Source organism: Pelophylax lessonae (assembly GCF_965119305.1).
Source record: "Pelophylax lessonae genome assembly, chromosome: 10".
NCBI classification, from domain to species: Eukaryota; Metazoa; Chordata; class Amphibia; order Anura; family Ranidae; genus Pelophylax; species Pelophylax lessonae.
In genome coordinates, this window is record NC_138777.1 from 44,125,581 (window position 1) to 44,140,405 (window position 14,825).

The following is a 14,825-nucleotide window of genomic DNA, read 5'->3' on the forward strand; positions in this document are numbered from 1 at the left end:
GTGACTTCGGCTTGTTCCTGATTCCGTTTGATCTCCTGCTCCTGGTTTGACCCTTGGCTTCTCCCACTGACCCTGCTTCCGTTACCTACCGTGTATGACCCCGGCTTGCTTCAAGACCTCGGATATTCTGGTTGTCTCCTGTGCATGACCTCGGCTTGTACCACGGTTCCCGCTGCCTGCTCCAGTTTCAGACCACGGCCAGTAACTGTCCACGCTACTAGAGACTATTCCTCGGCACAAGGTAGCCCGGCTGCTTCAGAACCCTTGAAAGACATACTCTGCTGTGATTCCAGCCTGTTCCAGTTCGCTCTCAGATTGCTCCTGATTCTACCTACCTGCCTGCAGCTGGTAACCCGTGCCACTTGGGGCGCCACACCCTCTGTACCATCTCCAGGGGTGCGCCGCACTGAGCCGCAAGGGGAGCCCTCTTAGCACTTCGGCCTCGGATCAGGTAACCCTGACAACGTGCATCTGGACACCCAGTTCTCAGCCACACATTTAGTCAGTTGTTGTGTATTACAACAGTGCTGTATCTTGGCCTAGGCCAACAAGGCCCAGGCCTAGGGCGGCACTTTGCAGGGGGGCAGCAAAAAAGCTTCACCCTGCACAAAAAAAAAACAGCCTCCTCCCGGTTCCTGCAAGAAAAGGGTCTCTGCCGGCTTGCGCTACACTTTTAATATAGTGCCATTCTTATGGGGTGAATTGGGACAGAGGGCAGAGTCCAGGAGGCAAATCGGTCTGGCACCCCCATAAAGTGGTCAGTGATGAGGCTGCACAGATGGGCACTGATAGACTTGTGGTCTGTGTTTCACAGATGACAGGGCGGGTCGTAAACAGTAAAGGGCGTGGCCTTTACAGGAAGGGTTTGGTCATATGTAAATTAGGGAGTGCACAAGTTTAGTCAGGCCTAGGGCAGCACAAAACCCAAATACACCACTGTATTACATCATAACCCTTGCATTGCCTGTACTAATAAAAATTAGCATAGGCTAATAGACATCTACACAGCAACCACCAGGAAGCCATTTAAACTACCAGTGTCTTTGGAGGTGGCAGTAGTGAGCACGAGAGCAGCAGCAGTTGCCGACTCCTCTTCTGTATTGCACCTACTGTATATAGAATGCCAGCCCAGCCACTCTGTGCCCCTGCAACCACATGAAAATAATGCACCAGGGGCAAAGGCTCCTCCTGCCCCTGCCTTTTCCTGATGCTACCTATTGTCCGGACCCCTTGGGGCACCTGGGCCCCCTACATGCGTATGGGATGTCCCCCCCGATGATGGCCCTCATGATAGAGAAAAACCATAAAAAGCACTAGGAGAAGATACTGCTCCAAACTGAAAAGTGTAATTGTTCGGAAGAGAACCCAAGATGTTATTACAGAAGTAAAAAGTGTCTGCCAACTAAAAACCATAGTTGTATAAAGTACTCGAAACCCATACTTGAGTAAAAGTACAAGTGCTCGATCAAAAAGTGACTTGAGTAGAAGTGGAAGTGCTTGATCAAAAAGTGACTTGAGTAGAAGTACTAAAGTATTCAACATTTTTTGTACTTAAGTATTGCAAGTGTTTTTTTTTTTTTTTAAATTTTGCTACTCAAGTACTGAAAGTAAAAGTACAAGTACTGTGTTATGTAGTTATTAAAGAAAGAAGTCAAAAGTTTGAACATCATATTGTTTTTTATTATTTCAAATGCAGCTTTTATTTATACATATAGTAGCTTTTATTTTCGTATGCGCTGATAATACACGTTTTGAGCTTCATGAAACCTGCCATCTACTGTTCTGGCAGTGGTAATTTTTATAATAGTAACGAGTAACTGTGCAGCACAAAAAAAAAATATTGGAGTAGAAGTATTGAAATCATTGAAAAAATGTAGTGAAGTAAAAGTGGAAGTAGGAGAAAAAAATTCTACTCTAGGAAAGTACAGATACCGCCTTTCGGTACTTAAGTACAGTGGTGAAGTAGTTCTACTTAGTTACTATACATCTCTGCTAAAAACATACCAAACTCCTGATTTCACTGCTGTGCACACTTCCATTAGGTGTATAGTAGAGCCTTAAAGCCCAAATGAACCCATAGTATAAAGCAGCCACAGACTGAAAAAAAAACCCCATCCTCTGCCAGAATACTGTAGAAGAATGGGACCCTTGCTTTCTGTGGAAAAGAATTAGTCTCATTGCCGAGGTCTGACAAGCATCCTACCGAGTCAGACACAGACTTGTATAAAGTACTCGAAATTTCTACTTGAGTAAAAGTACAAGTGCTAGATCAAAAAATTACTTGAGTAGAAGTGGAAGTGCTCGCAGAAAATGTTACTTAAGTAGAAGTACTAAAGTATTCAACATTTTTTTTACTTAAGTATTGCAAGTAGTTTTTTCAAAAAATTTGCTACTTAAGTACTAAAAGTAAAAAGTACCAGTAGTTTTGAAAAAAAATTTCTACTCAAGCACTGAAAGTAGAAGTAGAAGTACTGTGTTGTGTAGTTATTAAAGAAAGAAGTCAAAAGTTTGAACATCATATTGTTTTTTATTATTTCAAATGATTTATTCAAATGATTAACCTGTGTTTGTTAGTAGTTTCTTGATGCACTTTAAGCGCTGTAGCACCATTTATTTGTTTGTTTCATATTTTCTTTTTATTGGAAAGATTTGGTATAGCAGCTTTTATTATACACAGCCTTTATTTTCGTATGCGCTGATTTACAAATGACATTATACACATTTTTTTGAGCTTTATGCAACCTGCCATCTACTGTTCTGGCAGTGGTAATTTTTTTAAAAGTAACGAGTAACTATGCAGCACAAAAAAAAAATACTTGAGTAGAAGTATCGAAATCATCGAAAAAATGTAGTGAAGTAAAAGTAGAAGTAGGAGAAAAAAATTCTACTCTAGGAAAGTACAGATACCGCATTTCGGTACTTAAGTACAGTACTTAAGTAGTTCTACTTCGTTACTATACATCTCTGGTCAGACATATAGCTCTTTAATCAGCAAAGATCATGCTCCTCACTGATTGGAGTGCTCTGGCCCTGACTCAGAAGGGGCCATAAGACCTTTTCAAAGAGATCACTGCTTCCCCACCTGAAGTATAGGCATACAACATTGGTGAATAGGGTCCAAAGCAAATACACAATAAAATCTCAAAATAAACCATTGTTCCAGAGGCTTTTGGATAGAATGAAGAAGGGTTCCATGCTTTGTCCTGCTGTGTCCTTGTCGAAGAGGTTTCCCCTCACATCCCCTGTAGTCACCGGGACAAGAGATAAGGAGGAAGTTTCAGTATTTTGGACACAAGAAACAGTAAAAACCTGACCGAGGTTCTCAGGCCTCCTGACTTTATCCCAAAAAGATAAAAGTATAACTTTAGCTGGAATTCCATGTTGTTGTTTCTGTAGTCCATGATACAAATTTGGAGGGCTTAAAGAGCAATTTCAGTCCCCAGAATGCTGACCCCCACCACCTCACTTGCACCGCCATCTTTGTATACTGTGTGCAGAGGTTTCAAAGGGCACCGTTCAACCTTCAGGACCTGGCAGAGGCCTGCACAGATAACCTGGGACCTCCACATCGGTGTTGTCTTTGGGCATGCATGGGGACACCCACATGTGTGCACAAGTCTTTGCTGAGTCATGAAGGCTGAGTTCTTAGACACATTGGCACGCGCTTGAAATGTAGTGACATGCATGCGCCATGAGGCACACCATTCTTACTTAGGCACAAACCAAGTAAAAAAATGTATGTAACTATTGGAGAGGAAGGGGGCTGGAGACTTGTTTTTGGGGTGAGGGTCTGCTTCAATAATCTCTTTAAGGTAACACAATAAGTGTGCACAGGACAGCTTTGAATTCTTACCATTATCAACATACACTATATTGTCAAAAGTATTGGGGTGCCTGCCTTTACACACACATGAACTTTAATGGCATCCCAGTCTTAGTCCATAGGGTTCAATATTGAGTTGACCCACACTTTGCAGCTTTAACAGCTTCAACTCTTCTGGGAAAGCTGTCCACAAGGTTTAGGAGAGTGTCTATGGGAATGTTTGACCATTCTTCCAGAAGCGCATTTGTGAGGTCAGGCACTGATGTATGTTGAGAAGGCCTGGCTAACAGTCTCCGCCCCTAAATCATTCCAAAGGTATTCTATCGGGTTGAGGACAAAACTCTGTGCAGGCCAGGCAAGTCCTTCCACCCCAAACTTTCTCATTCATGTCTTTATGGACCTTGTTTTGTGCACTGGTCCAAACCATTTGGTGGAGGGGGGATTATGATGTGGAGTTGTTTTCCTGGGGTTGGGCTTGGTTCCAGTGAAGGGAACTCTTAAGGTGTCAGCATACCAAGACATTTTGGACAATTTAGGCCCCTAACTTTGTGGGAACAGTTTGAGGATGACCCCTTCCTGTTCCAACATGACTGTGCTCCAGTGAACAAAGCAAGGTCCATAAAGACATGAATGAATGAGTTTGGGGTGAAGGAACTTGACTGGCCTGCACAAAGTTCTGACCTCAACCTGATAGAACACCTTTGGGATGAATGATAGAACACTTGGGTGCCAGAAACCAGAAAGCAAGCTACTCACTAGGGGGGGAACCTCTGGGTGAGTCTAGGATGGAAAAGGACCTGGGGGTACTGGTAGACAACAGGCTTGGCAGTGGCATGCAATGCCAAGCCTCTGCAAGCAAAGCCAACAGAATACTGGGATGTATAAAAAAGGGGATTCACTCCAGAAATAAAGAGATTATTCTACCACTCTACAAGACTCTGGTCCGGCCACATCTGGAGTATGCTGTCCAGTTCTTGGCACCGGTCCTCAGGAAGGATGTGCTGGAACTGGAGAAAGTCCAGAGAAGGGCAGCAAAAATAATTAGGGGAATGGCGGACATCAGCTATGAGGAAAGACTACAAGCACTGAACTAATTCTCTCTGGAGAAGAGACGATTGAGGGGGGATATTATATCAATGTACAAATACTGTACTGGCGACCCTAGCATAAGGAACAAACTATTCAGAGAAAGGGAATACAATAAGACACGTGGCCACTCACTAAAACTAGAGGAAAGGCGGTTTAACCTTAAAGTACGTAAGGGGTTCTTCACTGTAAGAGCGGTAAGGATGTGGAATTCTCTTCCACAAGCAGTGGCATCAGCAGGGAGCATCGATAGTTTCAAAAAACTATTAGATGGGCACCTTAAAGACCACAACATACAGGGGTATACAATGTACGGTTAACAGCAAACACACACATCATAGGTTGAACTGGATGGACTGATGTCTTTTTTCAACCTCACTAACTATGTAACTATGTAATGAGTGGAGACTCCAACATCAATGCCTGACCTCACAAATGCGATTGTAAGAATGGTCAAATATTCCCATAGACGCACACCTAAACCTTGTGGACAGCCTTCCCAGAAGAATTAACGCTGTTATAGCTGCAAAGGGTTGGCCAACTCAATATTGAACCCTACAGGCTAAGATTGAGATGCCATTAAAGTTCATGTATGTGTAAAGGCAGGTGTCCCAATACTTTTGAAAATATAGTGTATATAGCAAAATGCTTCCAATGATATAGTTAACAGGCTTAAAAAGAAGCAAATAGGAGGTGTTCAATGTTACGGTTTAAATACACTTTAAAGTGTGTATAGCACTATTTATCAACCTTCTGTAGGTACAGGGACTGGTGTTAATGCTTTAATGGTTTCTGTAAAGTGTCAGTACTATTCCAATAAGTAAAATAAATATTGGATGAATGACTACCCATGCATGCTCATGATCTAGGCATATGACCTCCATTAATGGTCCTTAAATTGAAGACAATGGCACTTAGCCTCTGTTGCTCTGCTGGCTTAAAGTTTAATCTCCAACCCATGGTAAAACAAGCTATTAAACAACAGTGCTCTGGAAATGCTACTTTAACGAGGTCTAGAACAAAGAAAACACAGAAAGAGCTTCAACATGACTTTGCCCTGGAGTGCAAGGGTCACATATAACTAGGTCTTGTTAGAAAAAAAAAAAAAAGTCACAGAGCCATCATGGGGAGACAGAAAAATAAGTTTATGAACTTTGGACAATAACGTGCAAGAAAGTATACATATAACTATATAACTTTTTGTATATGTACTTTAAGTACATAAGTTACCAAATGGCTTATGTGCCATTTAGGGCTTGTTTACAAGAGTTGCCGGGGGGGGGGGGGGGGGGGTTGATGAGGTAAAAGCAGGCAGTTGAGCAATGGTTTTACAACTTCTCCAACCGTCCACCTAAACCAAGGCGTGCAGCCACAGAAAAAATAAAACGGCATGTTGCTTAGCCAAATGTAACCCATTCAAGTGGATGGGACTGCAATGCACCTGCCCTGCCCATGGTTTGAGTGAGTTGGAATTTAGATGGGTGAAGCAGTCAGTGAGCAGGCAACATATCGCCTCTTCACCACTTGTCAAACGCCTTCTGAAAAGTGATCCATGCTGGAGGGGTGGCAGTTTAGTTGTACGTGTGAATGAGCCCTTAAGAATGCTAGCAACAGATAAACTCTTGACACCACAGTTGGGCACAAAGCTGCTTATGCGGTTTTCAAAACAGCAGTTCTCAATGTGTTCGTTTATTATTTGCACAGTTCATATTTCTGGACAAGTGTCTTGATCTCTCGATAGCTCTTCTAGAAAAATGATTTGTGCACAAAAAATAAATAAAAAACACAACATAACATATAGTACTTAAAGTATATCTAAAGCCAAAACAATTGTTTAGTTTTAAACAGGGTGGTGCTGGGTTATAACCCATGTCAGGTCTTTGTTAGGGAGATTTAGGTCCTTTTCACATGGGGAAGATTCCATTCTGATCAGCAGGGGATCAGCTTACAGATCCCCTGCTGACCGGAGCAGAGTGGGAGGATGACACATCAGTGTCTGCTCAGTTTCTGCAGAGTGGATATAGACCGAGCTCGCTCTGCTCTATGGGCGGGCAGGAGTAAGCAGGACGTGCTGTCCATTTACAGCCAACTACCCTCTGATCCGATCTGCCTAAGCAGTAGAGGACAGATCCTCTTCTGTTTTTTTAGTGGCCCAGAACAGGTCCGAAGGTAGGTGAGTTTAACCACTTTACCACCGGATTTTGCTGTCTTACGTCCAGGCCACTTTTTGCCATTCGGCGCTGTGCGAATTTAACTGACAATTGCGCGGTCGTGCGACGCCGTACCCAAACGAAATTTATGTACTTTTTTTCCCACAAACAGAGAATTCTTTTGGTGGTATTTGATCACCTGTGCGATTTTTTATTTTTTGCGCTATAAACAAAAAAAGAGCGTTTATTTTGAAAAAATAACAATTTTTTTCACATTTTTTATATGAAATTCCCCCCTAAAAAATGTAAAAATCAAATTTTTTTAAATTTTTGGCCAATTTGTTTTCTGCTACCTATGTTTGGTAAGAAAAAATCACAATAAGCGTATTTTGATTGGTTTGCACAAAAGTTATTGCGTTTACTAACTAAGGGAAAGATTTCTGTCATTTTTGGTGTTTTTTTTTAACGAGTAATGGCGGCGATCTGCGATTTTTTTTTTTTTGCTGGACTGCGACATTGCGGCGGACAGATCGGACCCTTGACTGACATTTTTGACACTTTTGGGGGTACCAGTGACATTACTGCAGTAATCAGTGCTATATATATATATGCACTGTTACTGTAAAAATGACACTGGCAGGGAAGGGGTTAATTTTATTGGAGAGGGAGGGGTTAATGTATGCCTGGTGCTTACTAACGTGTGTGGGGGGAGGTGACTGAGTGAGTCAGGGACAGATCGCATGTTCAGCTATGCTGAACCATGCTATCTGTCCCTGCCTGTCACTTAGGAGATCCGTCCGCTCTATTTACACAAGCGGGCGGATCTCCACACTTGATTACCCGACGATCGGGGAAGAGCAGCGGCGATCGCCGCCGCTCCTCCCCTGGCCCGACTCCCGCTGTGACTGAAAACAGCGGGAGCGTGCCTCTGGCGGCGCGCCAGTGCCGCCCACAGGGGGAGGAGTCCAGCGACGTAGGTCTACGTCGCTGGACGATAACGAGCCACATTGCTGCAGTAGCAGCAATGTGAGCAGAGGTCAAGTGGTTAATAAAAACACAAGTCAGTTTGCGCCCGCCCCTCCATGGGAATGCATGGACCTTCCGATCAGGTCTATCTGAAAAACTGACAGGCGAACTTGATTTCCCATGTGAAAGAGACCTTACTCTCTCTGTTTGGTCTAGTGCCCACTTTCACTGTAACTGAAAGCGAAGGAAACATCTGAAATCTTGGGTTGTTACCAGAGCAGGACTAGTGGGGAAATCTTCCAATGGGCCTCTTGTTGCCGGGAGGAAGAGGACAGTTTTCTTTTGTTTGAGAGACTTTCTCTCACTTGATGTTGTGTGCGAAGGACATGAAGAGAGATCTCTCCAATAGGAAGGAGATAGAGGACATCCACAACTAAACATTTAGACTTTACATACCCTAGAGCAGTTTTGTTGCAAGTTCACTAGTTCAGCTACAGTCACCTTACACCCCTGGGTTGAAACGTTCCAGAAAACACCAATATTTTCGCTGAGTGCTTTATTTATGGGGGGGGGGGGTCAATAATTTCTGAACATGTTATGCAATGGTAGATTTGGTGATGGTTAAATCCCATGTAAAGGAAGCACCAAAAGATCCCATGGAGGATGGCCATCATAAGTTCCTTTTGGTCATCAATTTATATCCAGCGTCCATTATTAGCTAATGTCATTCAGCTGACTTCCTGGAGCTCAGGGTGTCAAGGACACACCCCTAGGGTGTACGTCATCCAGTCAACCTGGGCTTATGTTAGAATGCCACAGGGAATTATGCCTATGTTATTTTATTTTCATCCAGAAATCACTTTGAATTGAGAAAAGCGTAAACTAACAATGCCAAACAGTTCACTTTACATTTTGTACATATAACAGTCACTGCCAGTAATAGCAAAGTCTGCATAGTAAGCGTCAATGAAATCCTCAACAGTACACACCTATTACCCCATCAATGACATCACCCAACATTAAGCCTCAGTAACCTATCCATGATTAGGTCCACCGGAGCTAGCCCAGGGACTTCCAACCATGGAGCCCATAACTTTTCAAAACCGTGTGGGCAACCACTGTGTTGATATATAACCTTTCCATCTGCAATGCATCGCCCAAGATATTTAAAGGAAGTGGTAATCAGGATAGGACAATCTAAAGTCTCCTGATGTGTGTCCTCGCTGTCAGCATTAAGGCCGATTTGGACCAATTTATCTTAAGTCCTGAAAAATACCCAAATCTAGTGACAGTGGCCATAGTCTCCTGCAAGGATTCATTTGTATCTCCAAGCATCATTATCATCGTGTCGTCCGCATACAGCATTACTTTTTCCTGCTGTTCACCATTGCAAAAGGCAGTGATACCCGGGTTATCTCTGATCAGGATAGCCAGCAGCTCAATGGCTAGAGCAACAAGGGCGACAGTGGGCATCCCCGTCGCATGCCCCGCTCTAAAAGAAATGTGTGAGACATTCTGCCAGAAGCTCTAATCACTGCCTGTGCGTGACTTTATAGGAGATGTACCCAAGAGATGTAGACCTCACCAAAACCAAATTTCAACAGCATCTCCCATAAATAAGTCCATGCCTGTTATTTCATGGAGGTGTTATCTGCTGCTTTCAGAACCACCATTTCAGGAAAAAGATCCATGATGTCAGGTGACCAGGTTGGTTTAATAAATATTATAGGGGAGGTTGTTCCAGTTAACCCAGGTCAAATAAATGTAATTATCACAGCCAAGCTAGCATTCTATTAGTAAAACGAATTGCTGCTTCCACCAAGAAAGTGATTTCACCACACTTAAATGCAAATTAAAATAACTCCAACATTTAGTGTAGCGCAATTCTACATATAATCAATAATGAATAAACAATATCGTGCCACCCAACAAAGTCTTAAATATGTGCACAAAAACATAAAAATAAAAAAATCAATCAGTATAGTATATGTGTCCATATTCAATAAGGTGATCAGCCTTCTTGTCAATTAACACCGTAAAAGATATCCAGGAAATAATCTGTATTCTGCCACCATGTGATACTTTCAAAAAATGATAGTGCTGCCCAACACCTGTGCACTCTAGCCACTCACCTAAATGTTATGGCCAACAAAGAAAATGGCCTCTGCCCCCACCTATAACTGGCCTTCATAGCAAAGAACACATGGAAGGGCAACGCATATGAGACAAATACAGATAAAAATTTCCCAGTTCAATTTGCTAACCAGTTTGCTTACCAACCAAATAACCTGTCTAACGGTTTGCGTAAAAACAGGGGTTTAGTTAGCACACATTTGCAAATGCATGTGTAAGCTGCAGGGCCACTCCACGGCACCCTGTATTACCTGCAGTCCTAACTCTTGTAAATTTATGAGAGTCTCCACAGTGGAAGCACATGCAAGCTAATGGATAGATAGGGGGCTGGTGAGCCTGGAGGTGGCCCAACCCTCCTAAAGGTACTTGGGGGCAAACTGGTTAGCAAATTGAACTGGGACATTTTTATCTGTATTTGTCTAAATGTTATGGCCCATGCATTACCAGTAAGGTCATAACTTGCTGTAGTTCCCTTTAAGGGAAATAGGCATGAGGGTCTGATGTTCCAACTTCAGCCTCTTTAGCAACTTATTAACCTCTGAACTCGTGGTCATATGTATAAAATGGGAAAAGAACACACCACATTCAGTGCTCTACATTTAAAACATTTAAATGCATTAAATAAAAGTAATGCACTTACAATGAAAAGCACAGAAACACTGCTAGCTGGAAATGCATGCATTGGATCACAAACATCATTAGAGATGACCTTCAGGTTTCGCCCCCCATACGTGTTGCGGCCAGGGTTGTGGACATTATCAATAGGGGGGTTGTTTCAGTAAAGCTAAAATTGAGTTTTCAGTAACTAGAGACACGGGCTTTCAGAACCCATTAGGTTCCTTCCTCAAGCATTGTGCAACATATTGCTTGAGGAAGGAACCCAACAGTTCCAAAAGTTTCCATCTCTATTTACTAAAGTTAGCCAATAAAGGGATCACATGAATTCCCATATTTCCATAGCAAAAGTTTATTTAAAAAAAAAAATGGGTCTATGGTTATGAACAAACTCCAAGACTAAAGTTGGCAATGTATAATATACATTACACATATGTTTCTTCTGGCCCCTCTTGACCATTTAGTACTTGAGGGGTTAAGGCATCCTTGCCCTATTATCCTGGTTTCCCAGGGGCCACCGGGTGTGACATGTTCCAGGACATTACAGCTAGGTACTCAGCCAGATCTGGCACAGCTGGATGATGTGAAATGGCTATAGTGTAGCCCACATCCCCTCCCTTCCCTTCCAGCAGCAACACCACCACCTCCTTCCCTATTCTTCTCACTCTAGGGGGAGGGTCGGAGCTGGGCAGAGTTTGGGAAAAACTCCCTACTGGTGTCAGCTGAGCAGATAATTGAAAGGTTTCTGTCCAACTAGCTGAAACTAGTTGGGAGAACACAAAGGAGGAGATAAGGGGAGCAGAGCAGTGCTGGCTGAACTCAATCCAGAGTAAGGAGGCTGCTGTGAACAGAGGCAACCAAGCAGGTAAGCAGCACTAACTAGTTGTGTCCCAATTGCCCCTTTGCTACTCAAACTTTTTATCACTTTTTCTGCCAATTCAAATGCACAGAGTAGGACTATGACTACTATTTCTTTTGTATTTTTAGGGTTAGACCAAAGTTTTCAAAGTATCTTCTATGGATTTAAAAATAATCAGAGTTTATGGTGGACGCACATGTATTGAGAGGATCATTCAGTTGATCATTCCAAGCAACTCAACTGATTGACTTTCATAAAAATTGCAACCAAAGACCACATTCAATTGATCATTTAGTGCAACTCAACAGATTGACTTTAATTTTAAAAAAATCATCTATTCAATTGATTTAAAAAGCTCTTGATTGATTTTGACTGTCAAGTCAATCAGCTGTGGTGGAATTTTGACAATCCTCTTCAAAATTGGAAAAAAAAATATCCGTGTGTCAAGAAAGAAAATATTAAATACATAATTGTTTTGAATTATTTTACATTGACTATTTTATGGCATAGATTGATAGAATTCTATTGCTATTTGCAAAATACAGAACAATACCATAGGTTCCGCTGTGCAATGTTGTAACCAATGATAAATCCCTTGTGTACGTTCACTCGTACCTAATGCAAATCGTGTAATGTATGGCCACTGTCAGGGTTAACACATAAGCATTACAGACCACAGATCCTAAGCTCTTGTTGTCTCCATTTCAACCCGTTGTAAAATATTTGCACTCAATTTAAGATAATTTCCTTTCTCTGTAGAAAAAAATGAACCAACCCCGTCATCAAAGGTGTTATTATAGGAAAAGATTGAGTAGATTGATTATAGGTTAAGCGCTAACTGTTGATATAAAGTCAATTGGACGCTGCCATATTTTTTTTTAGTATGTATTTGGGGGAATGGTTGTCTCATTTTGTCAGAAATAAAAGGAGCTGCTGACTTCAGATATTTACCAGCATGTTGGAAAATCTTTTCAACCAACTCACGCTCAAAGTCAAACGCTCTCTTTCTTCCATGCTAGCTAGTTATTCTGAAGCTCAAATTAGATAGATTGTATTGCTAGTAAGAGTTAGATAATGTATAACCTTTATAAAATGTTTCTTTTTTAATCCTTGCCACGTGCATCTTAAACTGCATGCTTAGTCTATTCATATCGAGCTTCCAGTGCATTTATAATTTATCATTACTTTAAAAAAGTATGTTAAGTTGCAATACAATTTACAATAAAGACACAATATATTAAATGCATACATGTAAAAAAACTAGGTATGTTCCTTATACAAAGAAAACCCCCTACAGTCCATTTTCACTAAGCCAAATGTAATGTTTAGCATTAAATTTAGCATTTAGCATTTAAAGCGGTGGTATACTCTGCAAGACAAAGGCATAATGAGCTAGTATGCATCGCATATTATTATATCATTATGAAAAACTTACCTTAGAACGAAGCCCCGACATGGACCCCCGGACGCCGCTGTGGGAGCTGACATGATCCCTCGGCGTCTCTTCCGGGTTCGGCGGCTCCGACGCTGTGAGTGGCCGGAGCCCCGGTGACGTCACTATCGCGCATGCGTGCGGGAGTAATTTTCCGGCGATTTTCGGCAAGGAACTCTGAAGGTCCGCAGGACCTTCAGAGCGCATGCGCTGCACTCATCAGCGGCTGCATGCAGTGGTAATATCTCCTAAACCGTGCAGGTTTAGGAGATATTCATTGTACCTACAGACTTACCTGTAGGCTTACCTGTAGTTAAAAGTAAAAAAAAGCGGTATACTACCGCTTTAAAGGGCAACAACATATTCAAACATATTTTATCCAAATCAAATATTAAAAGTTACAGACCATAGTCAAGTCCTGGTGGAATATGGAATACAATGAAGTCAAGGGCAAGACAAGGACAGTATCATACCTTGATCGGGGCATTTATCAGACCAGACTTGGATTCTATTGCACACTGTGCAGATTTTACCATGATGACCCTGGGGCATAGCTCTTAACCTTTCCCACTGAAGCTGGAAATCTGACATCCCTAATGGTTACCTTACCACATTTTAAAGTTTATAGAGCAATTGGGCAACTAAGCTGCAAATTGGGCAACTCCACTGCAAACTCCTTTTTGGAGCTTCCTTTCTTTCAGGATTTGCAAAATGCAGTATGTGCTGTATGTTCTCGGTTTCTGATTTGCCATTGCCACCTGTAGGTTAGAAGCTAGCAGTTCACATTGAATTTTAGGAGTGCAGCTTCACTCTACAGACGGGGAGAAGAAGCTTTGACAGAGACTGCTACTTGGATGCCCCATTGTTTAACAAGCTTCCAAGTAATAAGATGGCTAAAGGTAAAATAACAAGGAGATAAATACACTGTTACCAAAAGTATTGGGACGCCTGCCTGTACATGCTCGTAAATTTTATTGGCATCCCAGCCTTGGTTCAAAGGGTTCAATATTGCGTTGGGCCAACCTTTTAAGCTATAACAGCTTCAACTCTTCTGGGAAGGCTGTCCACAAGGTTTAGGAGTGTGTCTAAGGGAATGTTTGACCATTCTTCCAGAAGTGCACTTGTGAGGTCAGGCACTAATGTGGACGAGAAGGCCTGACTCGCGGTCTCCCTTTTAATTCATCCCAAACGTGCTCTATTGGGTTGAAAAGACCTATTAGGTTGAGGTGCAGGCCAGTTAAGTTCCTCCACCCCAAACTCGCTCAGCCATGCTGTAGAACGATCCAACATTCCCATAGACATACTCCTAAACCTTGTGGACAGCCTTCCCAGAAGAGTTGAAGCTGTTATAGCTGCAAATAATATTGAACCCTACGGACTAAGTCTGGGATGCCATTAAAGGATAAATTAACCTTTTCAGAAAAAATAATAAATGCAAATTTTTTTTGCAAGTAAAAAAAATGTACATTTATTAATTTTTGCTGCAGGAGCCTGTAAAGCATTGCACCAGCAATCAGCTGATCGCTGGTGCCATGCAGGTCTCCTGCAGATTTATCAGTGTATCGCCTTCCTCGTACCTCGCAAGGAAGCAGATACATGCTGACAAGAAGAATGAAGAATAAATGAACTTCCACAGTGCTGTGGTAGTTCATTGAAAACTACAAGCTGACAGCCACAAAGGCTGCCAGATCTTGCAGTTTTTACATTCAGAGTGCTGTGAATAAGTGATGCGGCCAGGTGGGTGGAGCCCCACACGACCAC

General features: G+C 42.2%; 1 protein-coding gene across 1 annotated transcript in view; it reads left to right on the top strand.

Moving 5' to 3' along the window:
* The first annotated feature begins 11,481 nt into the window (after positions 1-11,481).
* Positions 11,482-14,825, top strand: part of MDK (midkine) — a 43,097-nt gene continuing 39,753 nt past the window's right edge. The window contains exon 1 of the mRNA XM_082270593.1: positions 11,482-11,638. The gene's annotated coding sequence lies outside the window, so the exon portion shown is untranslated. The remainder of the gene's footprint in view (positions 11,639-14,825) is intronic.